The sequence below is a fragment of the Apus apus genome, chromosome 7, assembly GCF_020740795.1.
Source record: "Apus apus isolate bApuApu2 chromosome 7, bApuApu2.pri.cur, whole genome shotgun sequence".
In the NCBI taxonomy this organism is placed as follows: domain Eukaryota; kingdom Metazoa; phylum Chordata; class Aves; order Apodiformes; family Apodidae; genus Apus; species Apus apus.
Genome location: NC_067288.1, coordinates 9,136,356 through 9,151,743, shown reverse-complemented (window position 1 = coordinate 9,151,743; position 15,388 = coordinate 9,136,356). Strand labels below are relative to the sequence as shown.

At 37.6% G+C, this 15,388-nt stretch overlaps 1 long non-coding RNA gene across 2 annotated transcripts in view; it reads left to right on the top strand.

Annotated features, from left to right (window-relative positions):
- LOC127386841 (uncharacterized) overlaps nt 1-15,388 on the top strand; it is a 61,671-nt gene that overhangs the window by 30,865 nt on the left and 15,418 nt on the right. The gene's annotated exons all lie outside the window — the stretch shown is intronic.

Sequence of the window (15,388 nt, the reverse complement as noted above, 5' to 3'; positions counted from 1 at the left end):
ACTCTCTTTTCTCTTCCTGTTATTCTTATCTGTCACATATATCCTCCAGCTGGTACCCTTCCAGCCCTTGCTACCAGTTCTAATTTCCCACCCCCATCTTGGGGAGTTAATAGTAATTCCCAGGACTGTGAGCAAGTGCTCCATGGTGGGAGTTGTCAGCAAACAAGAGAGGACACTTTTAAAAGAAGAGCAGGTGAAAAAACAGAGTTGAAGTTCCACTAATTTTTTATGCATGAGAGTTGTTCAAACATACAAAAACTTCTTCCCATACTGAACAATATTTACCATTCCTTAAGAGCAGTTTCATCCATCCAGTAAAACCAGCATCTACATATGGGAAGTTCTCAGATTAAAAACCAGACAAATTGCCACCATTTTTTTCAAATACATTTGTTAGGTGTCTCATAATTGAATATTTTAAGTAAAACCTTTTTCTTCAGTTTCTAGTCTGCTTACCCTGCATCTTTTAAAAATAAGGAAAAAATCATTGTGCCATGAATTATGAGGCTCTATAATGTTTTCCATGGCAGAAAGTGATGAAGAATCTAGAAATTATTGCAGGAATAAATTACTTTAAAAACAACAAACACACCCAAAAAGCAAACCTTTGTCTTTCCTCAACAGGTATGGACTTTCTATTAGAAGCAAAACCTTGCTTAGACAGCTTTTAGGTCAGTGTTGCCAACCTAGAATTCATCCCAATTTATATTAGTATAAACCTGTGGAATATTTTTGAACTCTGTGTATACATCATGAATGATTAACACCTGATCTATTTTTCCTAGATTTGTTTTCAAATCAAACCCATCACTTCAAGTTTGTGACAGATACATTTTCTAAGTGCTACCATTTCAGTACTACTCTGATGATGTTGTTAATATGTTACTGCATTGAAACATTGGCTTTGATCTGAGGCACACTCAAGCTCTTAGCAAGTAATTATTCATTAATTACATTTTAAAATGTTTGAGATTCATAGCATAATTCTGTAACAGACACAAAACTGATACAGGCATATTAAGTGCCCCTTTTCTTACTAAAAATAAACTTCAGGTAGTGTGGAGCTTTTGTCTGATGCCTTTACCTGAAACAAATCAATTGCCATTTTACATTTTCATACAAGTCTAAGAATGAGATAACAGCAAAGGACTTCTAAAGGTTAAAACTCTTACTTAGTACAGTCTCCCCCCTGCTCTGTTGAGAGTGGATATTTGAGGAGGTTCTTTACATCTCCTCCCACACAGTTTCTCTGCTTCATAAGCAGAAGCCAGATGCTGGTTCTTTCAAGTCTAGCGGTTAGTTGACATTTACTGTTAGTTTATGGTTTCCATTCTATCTTAGCAAGGAAAAAGAGTTAGAATATTACTTTTAAAGAATGAAGATTAAATCTTTATATTTCTAATACCCCCAAACTAGAGGGGCCTGTAGCCAGAGTTTTTTGGTGGGGCAAAATGAAGGGACAAAAAGACAATGTCGTGCACCAGCACATAGAATAGGACCAATAGATCCTGGCTTTACTCTTGCTATTCTCTCCCCTGAAAAATACCTCATTGCAATTCTTGACCAGTGCTGATTTCCTTGTTTATTTTCTTTTCAACCTCAGCCTCTAAAAAATGCTGTGTAGAGCACTGATTATATTTCTGACTTGAAAAACTTGACAGCATTATTTAGCAACAGCCATAAACAAACAAACAAACAAAAAGTCCTGCATTTATACCTATGATAGAGTGATTTGATTTGATGGTTGAGATGGGAGAAACAAGAAAGAAGTCTAGGACACACCATAGAAAACACTTTTCCAGAGCCAGGAGAGTATTAAACCCAGCTGAAATCTATGCCAAGTTGGATATCAGGTCCTGCAAGCAACTGTGTGAAAGACTGTTTAACTCCCCTTCCAGACATGCACCGTGACCCAGCCCTAATGTCAAACTTAGCTCCCATAGAAGCACACACATACCTAAGGATTATCTTCCTGAAAATTATCTTTAAAATAAACTCAACTATTCATTTCAAATCTATGAAATTCTTATATGAAAGTACAGACAGAAAAACAGTAGTATCATTGACCACTATTTCAACAGTGGAATACACTTTTTAAAGTTATCAGATTAATAGGTATTTTGAAATCATAAGAAAATATAGTTAAAGATGTCTGTCCTGTAGGACAAGTTCATTCATGAAGAAATTGGAAATATAGAGGTGATCTGATAAGCAAAATTCCATCTCACATGGGGAACTCAAAAATTCCATCCCTGTGGTTGCTAACAGCCCACTAAAACTCAGCTGAGGAGTCAGTCAGCTTGTAATACTGTTTATCTAATGGACTTCTACAGAGCAGAAATCCAGAGTCTATAGCCTTTTATCTGATTATATTTACTAACAAAGAGCTTTAAAAGAAGTAACTTTAACAGGCTTGCTGTAGATATGAAAAGGAACTTGGAACATGCAACTACTGGATCGCTCCAAATTTTATCTGATGCGTTTAGGAACCACAGAAGAAAACAATCTGAGACAACTCAGTACAGAGAGTGCCAGAAAACATACTGTTTTTTTCTAGGTCTAGGTCAGGACATTTGAATACATCCATGACAGAATATTATTTCATTTTCCTAAATCACTGCTTCCATAAGTGACCATCACAGAGGCAGTTTTAAAAATGATACTGGCTCACATCTGCAGGAACTCAGTAGAGCAGCTGTTTACTACACACCTGTCAGACAGCACTAAAACCCATAAAAACAGGTCAAAGCAAAACCAAAAACGACCTGAAATTAAGAATTTCACATAGGTAACTAGAATAAAATGTAGAAGTAACATTTTTCTCCAGGTCAGCAAGCTGAAAGCATTAAGAGAAAAGCAGTTTGCAGCAATCCACACACAATAGGTCCTGTGCATTACTTCCTTTCATTGTGCGTTCACTTATGGGGTACTAGATTTTTCTAAACAGTGTCCAAAGCTTACTTTTAAGTCCAGCCAACAAACATCTGAATGTCACAGCAGCCTTTCAAGAGAAAGTTCCAGTGCTATGAGTTTTTAAAGACAGACTGAAATATTTCAAAGAGATCAAATATATCCCAGTGTACCTCCTCTTGTTCCTTTGAATTAAAAATTAAGGGCAGCTTATCTGGAAAGCAAACCTAATTTAAAAATTGTTTTTTCTAAAGAATAAAGGAGAAAAGCACTGAGCTTTAAATAAGGTGGTAACCCACCTGGAGATGGAAGCAATGTTCATTTCTTTTTGCAAAGTAATATTCAGAAGCATACCTAAAAACACATTTAAGTAATGAACATTAAAACATTAACTACTAAAAATGAGGTGCATCCTATGGGAGCATGATTCAACCAGCACCTTTCTTCCCCCACTGACAGAAGCTTTAAAGAAAATCAGACCTAGCTGTATTCATGTACATTAAAAAAACCTTCAATGTTAGCATGCATACTGAACTTTCTGAAAGACACTTTTCTGATTTCAGTCAACATTTCTGTTTCAAAAGAGATGCTGTAATAATCAGCATTAAAATTAAGCACAGATTTTGCGATTTTTTTGTACGAATGGAAGACAGGAATTCAGATCTATCAGATTATTTGTTTATTCTTCTATAAAGAGTCACTTTGGCTTTAGGAACAGGATTTTTTTCCTCACATTAATTTTTCTGTTTACTTTTGTATTTTTTAAAGCTGTCCTCACATTCTTAACATGAATTCTAGTATTCACTACGCAAAAAGCAAAATGTTAAATACATATACAAGTGCACAGACAGCAAGATGCTTGTTTGCAAGACTCAGTGGAATAAATCCAAAAACTTTCCATTGCTCCAAAGAGAGCTCGTCAGCTCAACTAGACAACATGAATAGCGGATCTGCGCAGTATTGTAACAACTGATTAGAAAATAATATCTCTCAGAGATAAAGAGATTTTTAGATTTCTTTTTTTTATTCTGTGTTAGATAAAAGAGAGCCATGTCTAAGTAATTTTAATTTTCTTTTGGGGAAAGGAGGTCATAGCAAAGGAAGCAGGAGGAGAAAAACTAGGCAATGTGATCATTTTTGAGATAGATAGTAGTCTGATCACTAAGACTTTCACACAGAGTATTGGAAACCCAGGTTTCCAGGCCCTTCTCCAACAACAACAGAGCTCTGAGATTCTGGAGGCACACCAAAAGCACCAGGCTATCAACCTTTCTGGGGCAGCAAAGGGTCTTTTGTCCTCTCCTCATGCAAAAAGACTTCCCAGAAAATCATCCTTCTAGAAACATCTTTTTTTCAAAACATCTTGCATTTTCTGCACAGGGGAAAAGTGGATTACATTTTGAACCAGATGTAGTTTTGTATACATCTGCAGTCATTCTAGTACAATGAGGAAAAAAAAAAAAATGTTCTTTATATAAGGTTCTAGTGTACCTTCACTCATATTACAAACTTAATGCATTACATTATTAAATTAACACAGTTAATTTTTTACATCATAGAGGGGGAAGAAAATACTGTGATCCAACAAAAGCATGTTATAAAAACGCTGCTGTTTAGAACAGGCCAAGCATTTTCTTGTGCTTGAAACCTAACAAATGTTTTTTTTCTTAAGACAGTTATTTGGTGGTTTGTGTTAACATTTGTACTTTTCGTAAGTGGTAACATCAGTTCCACTGCTTTTTTAATAGAGTCTAATCTGTTGTTATGCCTGTGAATAGTAATTTTCTTAGGACACTTTTTCTATGGTATTAGTTTTGATAGGATTGCTTTCTCTAAAGTTTACATTTTACAGAAGACCACAAGCATCAGAAGATCACTGCATGAAAGAAACACCATCCTGTCATGTCAATATTACACAAAGCACAGCCCAGCTTAGCATTCTTTCTACTTTGGAGGAGTCTCATGTCAGGCAGTGGAACCTAACTCATTTCTTTGCTGTTCAATGTGGGTTTTTTTCTTCAGCATTCCCCCTTTAAGAACAATTTACATTTTAAAATTCCAGAGAGATACCTGCAACTGCCAAAGGACAAAAGATGCAGCTTTCCCTCCACACTAGGGGGAAAGAAGGGGGCTGATTACAGGGACCCCCACACCTTTCCTTTCTCATATAGCCAAGGCAATTCCATTATAACTGATGCAGTGTTCAGAAAACAGAAAAGAGGGCTAATTTGGTTTAAAAGCTATACAGCTGCAGCATTATTTAGGAAATGCCTCCAGACTTGCTTGAGCATTCAGTAATAAACCTAGATCACAAAGCAGACTAAATATTCAACTCTACATGCCCAGAAGGGAGAGAAGATCCTTTTCTCCATACTTCTAAGCCCATGCTAGCCCCTCCAGTTTTTCTCCAACAAAGCAGGATTCCAGGAATCATCTCCATTTTTCTCATCCTGAAATTGGAGCTGTATACTCTTTACAGTAACTATAATCTTGATTACAAATTTCTATTACAAAAACAGATTATCATCACCTGAAATCAAGGTCCTGCTTTACTGTATCTTGTAAAAAAAAACAAAGCAAAACATAACCAAACCAAAACAACAAAACAAAAGAGCCATTTTCAAGCTAAGCAGCTTGGGAAAATAGGAGTGGCCACACATTTTGGGAACAAAGAAGAAATTTACATGTGGCATTCCTCTTCTGCCACAAGTGGCAGTTACAGAATCACAGAATCATTAAGGTTGGACAAGACCTTCAAGATCATCAAGTCCAACCATCAGCCCTGTACCCCCATGATCAATGAACCATCTCCCAAAGCACCACATGTACGTGTTTTTTGAACATCTCCAGGGACAGTGCCTCCACTATCCCCCCTGGGCAGCCTGTTCCAATGCCTCACCACTTCCAGTGAAGAAATTTTTCCTAGTATCCAATCTGAGCCTCCCCAGGGGCAGCTTGACCCCATTTCCTCTTGTCCTATTGCTAGTCACTAGGGAGAAGAGGCCAGCACCCACCTCACTACAATCTCCTTTCAGGTAGTTGCAGAGAGCCATGAGGTCTCCCCACAGCCTCCTCTTCTCCAGGCTGAACAGCCCCAGCTCTCTCAGCCTCTCCTTGTAAGACCTGCTCTCTAGACAGCTAGTCAGGCTAGCTGCCCTTCTCTGCACCCTCTCCAGCATGTCAACGTCCTTCCTATACATTCCATTGCTTCTCATTTGGCTTCACAGATTCCCACAGGACTGTGGGCACTAGATAATACTCAAATACTATTTGTCTATTCTGTGTGAGGTACATACACACCATCCCAGAATCTCCAGATAGTCTTAACTAAACTCTTGATCCTTGAGCTTTTGGTTTCTTCATATTTATTTTTCCACTTCTTTCAGCAACTGATTAATTTTCTGATTATGCTGTTACAATAGTTTTCAGAGTACAGAAAAGGAGGAGACAACATTAAAGACCATAAACTCTTCTTCTGTTCAGAGTGTCTGAAGCAGTGTCAGTAGTACTGCTACAGGGAACTGATCAGTACCTGTCCATCTCTATGAAGTATATATTTTCTCATCTTGAGGGCACAAGTTACTCTGATGAAAAAAATGAGAATAGCACCTCTGTGCTATTCAAGGTCATAGTTTCAAATCTGTGAATAACTTAATGTGGACAAACATATGACAATTTCTGGAATATTCTATTAAGTATTTTTAATTTCAAAGTTTCTTCTACTCGTAAAAATCAGCTGGTACTTATATCCAGTCCCTCTGAGCATTCTAAAGAACATTAAGGCCAAGAAAGTGGGGGTAGGTGATGCAAATAAGCTGCAGATTTTTCTGTCATTTTCTCTACATTTCTTGCTACACCAGGAAAACTATGGCATAGTGGCTATCACAGAAACGTGGTGGAATGCATCACACGACTGCAGTGACACAATCAGTGGCTACAAGATCTTCAGGATGGACAGAAGGGGAAGGAGAGGGGGTGGAGTGGCTCTGTATGCTAGAGAATGCTATGAGAGCTTGGAAATCAAGTATTGTCATGATGAGGTTGAGAGTGTTTGGATTAGGTTAAGGGCCAATAAAGCCGATATCACTGTGGGAGTCTGCTATAGACCTCCCAACCAAAGCAGTGAGGTGGATGAAGCTTTCTATAAGCAGTTGAGAGAAATCTCCCAGTCACTTGCTGCTGTTCTTGTGGGGGACTTAAACCTCCCAGACATCTGCTGGGAATACAACACAGCAGAGAGGGAACATTCCAAGAGGTTCCTGGAATGTGTGGAAGATAACTTCCTCACACAGCTGGTAAGTGAGCCAACCAGGATGGGTACCCTCCTGGACCTGCTTCTGGTGAACAGAGAAGATCTTGTGGGGGAAATAAAAGTTGGAGGCCATCTAGAGCACAGTGATCATGAGATGACTGAGTTTTTGATCCTTGGAGAAACAAGGAGAGGCGTTAGTAAAACTGCCACCTTAGACTCCTGGACCAATTTTTTTACCTGCTCAGAAGACTGATTGACAAAGTCCCTTGGGAGGCTGCCTTGAAGGATAAAGCAGTCCAGGAAGGATGGACATACTTCAAGAAAGAAGTCTTAAAGGCACAGGAGCAGGCTGTCCCTGTGTGCTAAAAACAACAGTAAGCGGGGTAGAAGACCAGCCTGGCTAAATAGGGACCTTGGCTAGACCGTGGTACCAGAGAATGTCATGGAGCAGATCATCTTGAGTGTTATTAGAAGACATATAGAGGACAACCAGGGGATCAGGTCCAGTCAGCATGGGTTTATGAAAGGCAGGTCCTGCCTGATGAACCTGATCTCCTTTTATAACCTGATGACCTGACTATTGGATGAGGGAAAGGCTGTGGATATTGTCTGTCTGGACCTCCAAAAAACATTTGACACAGTTCCTCATAGAACTCTCATAAAAAAAACCCGTGGCTGCTCATGGCCTGGATGAGCATAAAGTCTGTTGGATCAAGCACTGGCTGGACAGCTGAGCCCAAAGAGTGGTGGTCAATGGGGTCAAATCCAGCTGGGGCCAGTCACAAGTGGTGTTCCTCAGGGCTCAGTGTTGGGACTGTTTCTGTTTAACGTCTTTATTGATGATCTTGGTAAGGATATGGAGTGTTTTATCAGTAAGTTTACAGATGACACCAAGCTAGGCAGGAGTGTTGATCTGCATGAGGATAGGGAGGCTGTGCAGAGAGACTTGGATAGATTAGGTCGTTGGGCTAATGTTCATGGTCTGGGCTTCGCCAACGCCAAGTGTCAGGTCCTGCACTTGGGCCACAACAACCCCAGGCAGCGCTCCAGGCCTGGGAAAGTGTGGCTGAAAAGTGTCTGGCAGAAAAGGACCTGGGGGTTCTAATTGACAAGCGGCTGAATATGAGCCGGCAGTGTGCCCAGGTGGCCAAAGAAAGCCAACGGCATCCTGGCCTGTGTTAGAAATAGTGTGACCAGCAGAAGTGAGGAGGTGATTGTCCCGCTGTACTCAGCACTGGTGAGGTCACACCTGGAGTATTGCACCCAGTTCTGGGCACTTCAATTCAAGAGAGATATCAAGGTGCTGGAGCGAGTACAGAGGAGGGCAATGAAGCTGGTGAAGGGCCTAGAGAATAAGTCTTATGAAGAACGCTTGAAGGAACTGGGAATGTTTAGTTTGAGAAAGAGGAGGCTGAGGGGAGATCTCATCAGTCTCTACAACTACCTGAAAGGTCATTGTAGAAAGGTTGGTGCTGGTCTCTTTTCACAGGTAATTAGCGACACAACAAGAGGGAATGGCTTCAAGCTGCAAGAGGGGAAGTTTAGACTGGACATTAGGAAAATTTTTTCACAGAAAGAGTGACGTATGTAAATTCTACACTAACAGTAGATTCATTTCCTATCATTTTTACCTTTCAGGGACAGTCATTAGAAATTAAAGAAGGAAAAGTTTACAAAAAATTCACCCTTGTAGGTTACATACCTGTGTAAATAGTACACAGTCAACAATGAGCTACATGTGCAGACAAAGTCTGTTTGCAAAACATCAAATTTGGCAAGTTCAGCACAAGAAGTCAGAGGTCTCTAGTTATTTGAGCTATTATTTTTTTCAGTAGTGGGTACACAGTGACTACTCATATGGACTAGCCATAGCAAGTAACTACAATCACACTAAGTGAAAGGATTTCATAAGTAATTATTCCTTTGAGATAGCAAGGAAAAAAACAGATTTGGAACAAGAAATCTCATTTCTGTTTACATTATTTTTTGTTGCACTATCAAGCAGAAAAAGACAAATTGTAATAAAAATTATATATTAATACATTGGCAGGACAGTGAAGAAAATAGCAACAAATATAGGAAGATGAAATAAAGGGAAGCCAGGTTTTCTCAGTACATGTACCCCAGGACCCAGAATTTTGATATTTTACTCATGACACTTCCAAATAACAATAAGAAAACAATGATCGCTACAAGAGACAAGCTAGAAGTGGTGCAGTTCCCCAACATACTCTGAGGTTATAGCTGCTGAATTTGCTGTTAGAAGTTGAGAAAACTTAACCTTCCAAAATGTATAAGTTGTGGGCAGAATAAGAAAAATTATATGAATGCATGGAATCAGTAGAAAGGCATTTTTATGATCACAGATTTTTTTAAAGACACTGCATCAAAAAAATCATGTGACATGACATACCAAATACAAACTACATACGTGTCATATTTTCTAACAGAGAAATACACATGAAATATTTGTGAGAAAAGACATACATTCACACTCCACACCTGAGGACTGTACTACAGAGACAGCTTTTCTGAAACCACCTACCTACCTCTTTAGCAACTATTAGTATGTAATTTTGATTTATTCACAGAAGCTGGATTTAAACTTTGTTAGCACCTATTTTGAAAAGCAGAATTTGAAACAGCTAGTATATATGTGGTATAGTACCAGACTTAAGAGACAATGAACAAGCTTAAAGAAAAACAAAAACAAAAAACACCAAAAAAACCTAAGTGCAATTTAAAAAGGCTTCATTCTTTTGTTTGGGGTCAATCAGTATAAAGAAGTAATGCAACTATTACAACAGTCTCCTGTTTGAATTGGCAAAGCGCTTTAATCAAGTGTCACATCTAATTTCTTCATATTTTTCAAAATACATGCTTTAAAAAGCTTCACAATTAACATATTGTACACATTTTCTGAAAGATCAGAAACTGTTTCTGGAAAGCCTCCCTCCAATTTGGCAAACAATTACAGTGTACTTTACACTGAGGTGCATTAAATGTTTGGCTTCTATGAGGGTATGAAATGTGCTTGCTGGCAGTAAAGTTCAATAAGCAAAACAAGATCAGTTGTAATTTAAAATGGGGGTTAAAAAAAAAGGAAAAGAAAAAAAAGAGAGCAAGGGAAAGGACAACAAGGATAAAAGGCAGAGAACATTGCAACAGCCAAATGGAAACAAATGAGATATTATAACGGGGATGCAGTCACAGGACTATGTGTAACTCTGTTACAGTGAAACACCAATAGCTTCTGATGAAATTAGTTCTGTGTGCTACTTTACTAAAAACATAAAGAAGCATATTCAAAAGCCAATGAGCACAAAGAAAACATAGTCATGACTATTCACAATAGTGAATTCTGTACTGAATATGTCAACGGGACATGAGTTAGGCAAAAAACAAGCAGCATCCCTTTGCCTGGGGTCTCTGTAGTGACACAAGGCAAACAATCTGACCAGAAAACATCTGTGCGCACTAGGAGGAAGAGAAGAAATAAAATGCCACAGAAACTGCTTTCCTCATGAAAGAATGGTAACTTTGGACAACATTTGGCACCACGAGTTCAAAGGGTTATTTTATCTGCAATGTAAGTACGGACCCAGAGATTCTACAGTATTCCTGTTTCCATGCCAATACTTTCTGTGCTGTTAATAGCATTTAAATTATAGACCGGAAGAAGCCACGTAGTCAAAACACCACATCACCCGATGAGACATTGTATTATAATGTCAGTGTGTCTGTATTTTAACTGTTCTTTCACATACTGTACTTCTTGTCAATCACCCTCTCTGCCAAAGAACAGATACAAGAGACAAGTCTATCTTTAGACTCCACTGAAATTTCTCACTCAGATGGCTGCAATACTTCATTCATCACATAGACAGAACTTCTTTTTACACCAGTGAAATTTTAAAGGTACAAATAGTAGAGCCAGATAGAAAGTATCTGTGGAGAATTTAAAATGAAAATTTAGGATATGGTTTGGGAGTCAGAAATAATGCACTTTGAACAAACCATCTCCTGAAGTATATCAGGTGGAACTTAATTTCATTTGTTTTTTAAATATTAGGTTTGGGATTTTTTCCACTTTCAATAAAGTATTCCAGATGTACTGAAACACTGCTTTTCAGAAGCAGGTACATATGTACAGTTATTCACAGTAACAAATATTGATTAAATAGCAGCTTGCACTTTGACAGGATCTTAAAATATAATACATTCAAATTTCTAAGCAATTCTGTGACAAAATCTGAGATATTTCTATTTCTAAATTATTGTAACAAAGAAGTTAAACTAGTCTTATGAAGCCACTAACAGAGCTAGGTACTGAATCCAGATTTTTGGCCTGCAATAAAAACTTCTTTTTCCTCTCAAAAGCCTGGAGAAAGCCGTTTCCAGGTCACAAAACTATTTTCGGGGAATCTGCTCCTATAAGCTGTTCTGCTACTTACAAGCCCACAAAAAGTCAACTCCATTTAGGATACAACAATTTACTTATATAAGGAAGAATTTTCAGTATTTCATGATTTCATATGTTCTGCAATGTAAAGTATGCATAATTCCTCAGTCTGAACTCTCAGCACCTCAAGTCAGTGTTTCAACATACATTAAGAATTCACTTATTGAACTACAGTCAGCTATTTTTCCTGTATTGCTTTATTTTTTAGTTCTAATGCCATATGCAAAACAGTGATTTTTGCTTACTAAATGTATAGTCTCAACTCTGAAGACCTGGTTTTTTTGAGCATGTTCTAAAGTTGTCAAGATTATCCAGGGCCACTAAATATATTCAACAGTTCAACTAAGCTTGTAAAATTATTTCCACTGGGCAAGGAGAAGAAAAATCAGCTTACAGTTTTCTTTTGAAATGTTGAAATTTCTTTTTTTTTCTAAATGAAAAGACTATTTATATTTTAAGAGTGACCTAGCTGCTTTAGTTATTTTTTTTTCTCTTCCAATGTCATGCCTTTAATTCCCCCCCTTGCACTCAATTTTAAATGTCATCCAAAGACACAATGATTTGTCATTGGATAGCAGACTATGAAAGCAACACTAAACTCCCCCCAGCTACCCACTCACCACTTGTCACAAACTACTACAAAACCCACCTCACTGTAGGCATTCAAGGAAGTTCTGCACACATATGAAGATCCCAAATGTAATTTTTTCCTCCAAATTTTCAATAGTCAAAAAGATGTAGTTATTATTCCTGACTTTACAGAAAAACACACAAAAATAACCCAACAAACCCACACCAATCAGAAAGCTCAGAGTGTCCTTTGGACATACAAGTTCTACAGGATCACCTGTTTGAGAAGAAGTAAATCTACTTTAAAGCTTTGAGCTGTCTGAAATACATTTATCAACAGAAGTGCCTCTGTAGCAGTTCCATCAAGCCTCATTGGTACATACTCAGAATGACCAAAATCCAAGGCACTCCTGAAATAAGTGAGGTCGTGAGGGACTTTGATACCTCACCTAGTCCAGTGTTCCGCTCAAACCAAAGAAAAACCTGGCATTAACCCGTGTTGAGTGCCTTATCCAGTCAGCTTTTAAGTAAGACTAAGAATGGAGGTACCAGCCTCTGCTGATATGTCAGTAATCAGTAGCAAAACTTAGTAACTATCACTGAATCTAGTAAAAGATGATTCTTTGAAGATACTTTTAGGTTTTGCATCATTTAATATGACCACATTCATCAATGCCTTACTAATACTTAGTTTCTTTTAAATTAACATAATTCACTATAACTGCCTCAAAGGCTCTTCAGGAGTTGTAATGAATCCAGTTCAGGCTGACTGCACCAACTACTGATGGTTTGTTCTGATTATTTGATCTGAAAATCCTCCTTGCACTGAAGTAATTAGCTTTGCTAAATTCAACATAAGAATTCCCATTTAACTTCATGGAAAGCAAAGTAACATTAGGTCCTTTTGAAATCTACTCTGAACACATACTGTTTAGCTCAAAGCTACCCCTGAAACATCCCACTCTTTATAAGTGAACATGACAACCCTCAAAATTATCTATTAAAAGACACCAGGTTTGATTATTTAAGACATGGAGATGTTCTGTTTGGAGTTTGCTTCCTTGAGCGAGTTCAATATAAATTTTTATCTATGGTAACAATACTAGGTATTATCTTCAGGCATCTGCTTGAAAAGATGTTGCATTACACAACAGATCTGAAGACATGCTTGACCACTGCTAGTTGCTTGTACTTTGTGTTTATGGGGTAAAATGAAAGAGTTTACTGGGAAAAAACTAGAATACCATTCCCTCTCTATCCCTGCTCTGAACTGGGAAATCTATTATTAAACTTGCTGATTTGTCTCTGACCTCATCAACAGAAATTCACCAATTATTATGAGAGAAAAGGGAGAGAACTGCATTTAAACACAGTCTAAGTGAGAATGCTGTGTACCCTCTGTATCCCTTCTAACATGAGATGTGATTTGCAAGATATTTCCATGATTTTCAGGGATATTAATGATTAAGTAGATTCCATTTTATACCTTGTTATATTCTTATTTACATATCTTCTTCCTTTTTAAATGCAAGAAAAACTCATTCAACTTAGGATGAATCAAACTGAAACTAGCATACTACATCTCCAATAAATTCATTCTTCAATACTTGTATAGAAAGACACAAAATGCTTAAGTCAGTACATTTTCAAGCAGATAACTATGGCGTGCTGATGGAAACAAGACTTTACAAAAAACAATGCATATATTTTGGTTTGCTTCTCAACTATATAAGAAGTTTTTGCTCTGGGAGGTCCAGTAGACAAAAAATATTTGACACTAAAAATCCTGTTTCACTTTTTACCATGGAAAATGTCTATTGTGCTTGTGTCTCAAAGATCCCCCTTTATTCAAAAACCTGCTTACATTTAATTATGTTCTTTGTGACCAAGTATTTCAGACATATTTCTCTCTTTTCTCTAAATAAACTCACCTTCTTCCATTTTTTCAACATACATGTGTCAGGTTAGCTAACCGTCTGTAATACCTAATGTGTATATTCAAAAATCCAGCCATATGTATGTAATATTTTTTTTGCATGCTCAAGTAGCAAGGAAACAACATGAATACAGTATGATGAAAAAGCCAAAGCTAAATAAAATCACACCTCAGGTGAAAATCCATGACAAGTTTAACAAGAAATTATACAATTAGTGCACTGTTATCTTCAGTTTTTAATGACCAACTTGTCATAATCCACAGAAACATAACTCCTTGCAATGCAATCCACATGGCCCCAGTTCACAACAGATAACTCCTAAGGCTATTATTTCCCTTTCTCTCCTCTTGCAGTGCATTTTTGCAACACATTTGAGTTTTATCATTAGAGTCCAACTGGAAGGATGTCACAGTTGCCAACTAGTATTTCCCCATAAACTCTTCCTCTTCCCTGAAGGGAAAATGTAGGACAGTGCTGTAGTGGTGGGAGAAGCAGCAGGGAAGGTGAAGGGAAGAAACGCATAATTAGAAACAGTAGTTCTACCAGACTTGTGTTAGGCAGCATCCATCTTACTCCTAACAGCTCTTCCTCTTCAACTGCACCTCATCATAAGCCATTGCACACCCCACCTCTCACAAGAATAAGCATGTTTTCCATGTTTCTGGACTCTGTCTCATTTTACACAAGCAACATTTGTTCTCCATTGTTTCAAATTAACGAATGAAAAAAAAAAAAGAGTCAATGAAAGTCAGCCAGATTCATACTAGTTTTTCCAACTATCCCCAAAAGCATCTGGAAAGAAGTAAATAGATTACGTTCAATTACCTGATCTCCTGAACAATACACAAAAAATACCAGCATAAAGTTTCACTAATAAAGCAGCCTAACAGACTCAAGCAGGTGAACATGGATAAGGAAGCTCAAAATGCAAAGTTAACTTTTTCTGAAGTCAAATAAAAAGGAAAATCCTTTCTTAGAAAATCTCCATCAAAAAAGGGAAAAATCCTTTTTTAAGAAACACTGTAGTTGGCATACTCAGAATAGAGAAAACAGAATAGCACTTTTTAAGGTTCAACAAAAAACTGCATAGCACTTTTTAAGTTTCAGCTTTGTAGAAAAGCAAGGCTTAAGACTTTCATACATTGAAGGTGGACCAAAAAATTATAAGAATAAAGGTAAAGCTTTTTTATTATTCTATTATTTAAGAAAAACACCACACAAGAGAAAAAAATGCCTTGAAGATGTCATTTTAACTCC